The following is a 6000-nucleotide window of genomic DNA, read 5'->3' as shown; positions in this document are numbered from 1 at the left end:
ACACACACACAATCACACACACACACACACACACACACACACACACACACACACACACACACACACAAGGCTCGCTGAAACAGCCCCCAGAACAAGACACAGCATTACCCATGGTTGCAGCCGTCTTGGGCTACAAATCCCCAGTAGCCAATAGTATGACAGGTCTTGGTCCTCCCCTACCATAGCACAGCACTGGTCTTGACAGGGCACAGAGGTCAGAGTATGTCAAGGCTTTGCATCATTTGTGACCCCCAAGCATGCCACAGAAGATTAGCTGGTTTCTGCAGAGTCCAACCACAGGCTAGTGACTGTGCACAAGTCTAGGCATACCCTGGTAACTTACACTGGCAACCTGTTTTGTGTGTGTGTCTGAGGTCGCTGAGCACCTGGCTCCGGAAGCAAGGCTGCCCCTCCTCCTCATTTTAGACCTATGCATGTTTGTCTCAAAAGATCCTTCAAGGTCTCAGGATGAGCTACCCCGCCCCCACCCTAACCCCATGGTAGAGAAAAGAACAGCCTAACAGAGCAAGAGCAACTCTGAGGACAGTGAGGAGGTAACGTACTTCAACAGAAGTAGCTATCGGTTACCCTGTGAAAGCGCCTGCAGTGAGAAAGAAGCAGGAAGTTCAGCTGTAGGAAGCTTTGCCTTAGAAGAAAAGCTCAACCAGGAAATCTGGTAGCCTGCCTCAGCTTCTCCCTTCAGTATCTGCTGGGTGTCATGAGCGCCTGATCTGATGTGATCTTTCTCTATTTCTGTTTGTTCTTTGATTTGGAAGCGTCCGCGTGTGAGAGAACACTGTGCTCTGGCCCAGACTTTCAACTGGAAACTCTAGTGGTTGTCTTTTTTTGTTTGTTTGTTTTATTTTTTTTTTTTTATTTTTTTTTTTATTTTTTTTTTTGAGACAGAGTTTTTCTGTGTAGCTGTGGCTGTCCTGGACTCGCTTTGTAGACCAGGCTGGCCTCAAACTCACAGTGATCCACCTGGGGTTGTCTTAAAGGGGCATTCTCAGTCCATTCCTGCTGGGTGTGTGAAACTCCTGATTGGATGGTGCTCTTAAAGAGGCGTCCTCAGTCCATTTCTGGCGGGTGCCTGTAACTCCTGATTGGATGGTCCTCCCTTTCTCCTCTTCACTTATTTTTTTGCTTGGAAGCATCAGCCGAGGGGACATTCTTGCTCATCCCTAGACACTCTCGGTTAGGGAATTGCACCTCGCTGCTTTAATGAGGCTTCCAGAGTTGGTTTCTAATGAATGGTCCAAAATTGAGTAGCCATTTTAATGGTGTTCCTTCCCCTAAACAAATTCCCTCATTCAAACAGAAGACGTGGCTATGGTAAATCATTCTCCTAACTATATAAAACATTGGCCGCATGGGAAGGCTTAGCACGGACACTATCCTTTTTAGGCATTTCTCTAGCCTATGCTAGGGACAACACACCAATTACAGATTTGGACCAAACCTGGGCTTGGAACAAGCCTACTGTTAAAACAGTAACATACTTGTGTTGAGGCAAACCTAGACTTAGGGTGCTATCTAGTGTGAAGATAGCAAAAGTGGCTATATGTTTAGACAAATACAGGGTGCTTAGAATTCTATTTTTTAAAAAAGATTTATTTATTTATTATGTATACAGTACACATTAGATCACATTATAGATAGTTGTGAGCCAACATGTGGTTGCTGGGAATTGAACTCAAGACCTCTGGAAGAGCAGTCAGTCTCTTAACTGCTGAGCCATCTCTCCAGCCCCCATAGAATTCTAGCAGGATAAGCAGAGAGCCAGTGTGCCTAAGACTGACTAAGCTCAGCCAAACTAACCAAAAGAGACAAAATGGAGATGCTACAACACTCTCCAGGGAAATCCAGAGCCTTAGGGAATACTTTGACATTTTACATTGTAACAAACTAGAAAATGTAAGAGAAATGGGTAAATTTCTAGATGTACAGAAGCTACTGAAACTAAAATCAAAAGACAAAGATAAGTTAAACAGACCCATAATGAGCAACAAGATTGAAGCAGAGAGGTCTCCCCACCAGAAAAGCTGAGGGCTAGAGGGAGCTACCTCTGGATTCTGCAGAACGTGAAGTAAGGCCTGATAGCAGCCCTTCTCAAACTCTTCCTAAAAATAGAAGAAGAAGAAGAAGAAGAAGAAGAAGAAGAAGAAGAAGAAGAAGAAGAAGAAGAAGAAGAAGAAGAAGAAAGATGATCAGACTCACTCTCCACAGCCAATACAACTCTGACACTGAAACCAGGCAAAGACCAACAGGAGAAAACGCAGACAGATCTCCCTGAAGAACACAGATGCAAACATCTCAACAAAACACTTAAAACCAAGTTTAAGACGACAGGCCACACATCACATGTCACAGGGATGCAAAGTTGGCTTAAAACATTCAAGCCAATAAATAACATATTATATTATATACTGTGTTAATAGACTTTAATGTAGAAATGATATGTCCATCTCTAAAGCTGGAGAAAAGGCCCTTAACAAAATTCAGTAAGGCTTCATAATGGCAACCTGAGGAGACCAAGATATCCACCTGCAAAAGACCCCTCTCTCGCTGCACAAAAATCACACTGGATGGAAGATTTTAACTTAAAACCTGAAAGGCTTAAGGCAGACAGGGCAAGTGCTTATAAGCCTTCCTGACTAGAACCCCAAAGGCACAGGAAAGAGCCACAAGAACTGGTAAATGAGACTACAAATTAAAATGCCTCTGCACAGCGAAACAAACAACCAGCAGAGTGAAGGCAGCCTATAGAATGGGAGAAAACCTTTGCCAGATGCATTTCAGACAAAGCCTAATATACAGAATATAGAAATGTATCAAGGACTACAAAAATCAGTTCCAAATTCCCCACGCCCAAAATGCTGCCAACCAATAAATGGGCCAGTGCAAATGGCCAATAAATATTCCTGAAAGTGTGCAGCCCCTTAACCACCAGAGCGATGCAAACACTACCTCTGAGATTACAACCCGCCCCAGTCAGAATGGCAGTCGGTCGGTCGTCAGGATACAAAGGGGGAGGCGGCAGGGGAGTTGAAGACGTGGGGAAACAGGAACTCATGCAGCCACTACGAACACCAGTGGGGTGCTCTCTCCAAGAACTAAAACTCCCCTATGGCCCAATTACAACCAATCTTCTAGCTTCTGTTATACAAGCGCATTTATGTTTAAATAAGTGTGTTGCGGGGGACTAGAGAAGAGTAGGGGCTGTGGGATTGGGTGGGGGCTCAAGGGAGGGATACGGAGAGGGCAATAGAATGTTGTGATATGAAAATGAGAGAATACTAGGGGCAGGAGGGAATGTCGGGGTGGGAACTATAGGGAAAGAAGGCGGGGAATCGACCAGAAGGAAGCAGGCATTAAAGCGACGCAGGAATCCTACTCCTTTGTATGCATCTTAGAAATGTGAAGACTGGGCTAGGAAGATGACTCAGTGAGTGAAGCACCTACCTTGCAAGGTTGACGACCTGCATCTCCATATCAAGGCCTCGTGTGAAAAGCAGGGCACGGTGGCACACATCTAGAACCTCAGTGCTCAAGAGGCAAAGAAACACAAGAGACGCTGTGGGCTTGCTGGTCAGCAGGAAATGCCATGTCAACAAGTAAGGTGAAGGGCTGCCAGAGCCTACACTGCTCTTCAGGGGACCCAGGTTCAGTCTCCAGCACCCATGCCGGACTGCTTATAGCAACCTCTAACTACTGCTCCAGGGAACCCTGGCCCAGGCCTTAGGGCATTTGCAACCAGCACCACCAACACACACACACACACACACACACACACACACACACACACACACACACACACACACACAAACTTTTAAAAATAAATCTTTCTGGAGCCTGACATGGTGGCAGACATCTTTCGCCCATCACTTGAAAGGCAGAGGCAGGCAGATCTCTATGAGTTAAAGGTCATCCTGGTCTACTTAGTGAGTTCTAGAACAGCATGGGCTACATAAAGCCTGTCCACCCCCTGCCCCCCAAAAGCAACCTTATTTTTAAAATAAATAAGGCAAAAACAATAGAGGAAGACGCTCAACATCTACCTATGACCTCTCCACTTACATGTGCACCTATACACACACACAGACACACACACACACACACAATTATAAATTTTCAAGAGTTTAAGGCCATCCAGAGCTGCAGAGTGAGACTTTGTCACAAACAAAAAATTCCAATAACTAAAAAAACTGATCTTGAGCCCAGTATGGTGGCATATGCCTTTAATCCCAACACTCAGGGAGGCAGAGGCGGGTGGATCTCTATGAGTTTGAGGCCAGCCTAGTCTACAAAGTGAGTCCAGGACAGCCAAGGTTACACAGAGAAACCCTGTCTGGAAAAACAAAAACAAGACAAAATGGATCTCACACAAAGTTGTGAGTGAAATACTGGTTCCTACAGATTGGGAAAGTTGCAGGAAAGGTGGAGAGATTAATGAGCACTCATAGGTTTTAGGAAACTCTGTTGTGCCATTGCAAAGAGGGGTGGTTATAAGTAAGGCTCACATACTGTACATTTTAGAATGCTGGGATTCTGTATGTTTTCATCATAAAAAAAAATGACAAGTGTTTGAGAAGGTATGTTTAACCTGATATAGATAGTACACACTATACAGACTTATAAACATACCAGAAGATACCTCATTAATTAACATGTATACATTTTACATATATGTATCAGTTGAAAATGTCCAATTAGAAGCCGGGCAGTGGTGGTGCACACCTCTAACCCCAGCACTCAGGGAGGCAGAAGCAGGTGGATCTCTGTGAGTTCAAGGCCAGACTGGTCTACAAAGTCAGTCCAGGACAGCCAAGGCTACACAGAGAAACCTTGTCTCAGAAAACAAAGGGGGGGGGGGCAAGAAGAAGGAAAAGAAGATGAAGAGGAGGAGAAAGAAGAAGGAAAATGTCCAATTAGAAATATAAATAAGCTGGGTGTGGTGGCTCACTATTAATGAAACTCTGCTATGCTTGCAGACAGGAGCCCAGCATAACTGTTCTGAGAGGCTTCATCTAGCAGCTGATGGAAACAGATGCAGAGGCCCACAGCTAAGCAATAGGCCAAGCTTGAGGAATTTTGTGGAAAAGTGAGAAGATTGAGGCCACAGGGGTCAAGGACACCACAAGAAGACCTACAGAGCAATCTAACCTGGGCCCATGGGGGCTCACAGAGACTGAACCACCAAGCAAAGAGCATGCACAGGCTGGACCTAGACCCCCTACACACATGTAGCAGATGTGCAGCTTGGTCATCATGTGGGAGCAGGGGCTGTCTCTGACTCTGTTGCCTGTCTCTGGATCCCTTCCCCGAGCTGGGCTGCTCAGTGCGAGAGGATGCGACTTGAGATGCCAGGGTGGGTTGGTACTCCTTGGAGGGAATGGTTGTACACGTGAGGGTAGGACTGGGAGAAAAGGAGGGAGGGGGCTGGAATCAGGCTATAAAGTGATCAAAGAAACATTTTTTAAAAATGGGTATTCAAACCGCAGATAACAAGACTCTTAAACTCCAACTAAAGGCTCCAACGCCCTCTTCTGGCTTCTGAGGGAACTATACACATATGATGCACAGCTATGCATGCACACACACACACACACACACACACACACACACACACACACACACACACACACAATCTTTTTTCAATTTTCTTTTAATTTGTTTTTAGAGACAGGGTTTCTCTGTGTGGCTTTGGATGTCCTGGACTTACTTTGTAGACCAGGCTGGCCTCAGCCTGCCACTGCCCCCCTGAGTGCTGGGATTAAAGGCGTGCACCACCATGGCCTGCTTTATAAAGCTTTTCCAAGATGGGGTTTTCTATGTAGCCCTGGATGCCCTAGATCTACTAGGTGGGCCAAGCTGGCCTCGAACTCAGAGGTCCATCAGCATCTGCTTCCCAAGTGCTGGGGCCACAGTGGCGTGCTGTTACGGGGGTGGCCTACCTCCTCTGGTTGAAGTTGAGCCCATGTCGTATACTCCTAGGTTCTG

The sequence above is a fragment of the Acomys russatus genome, chromosome 10 (assembly GCF_903995435.1).
Source record: "Acomys russatus chromosome 10, mAcoRus1.1, whole genome shotgun sequence".
Lineage (NCBI taxonomy): Eukaryota > Metazoa > Chordata > Mammalia > Rodentia > Muridae > Acomys > Acomys russatus.
This window is presented reverse-complemented; position numbering follows the sequence as displayed.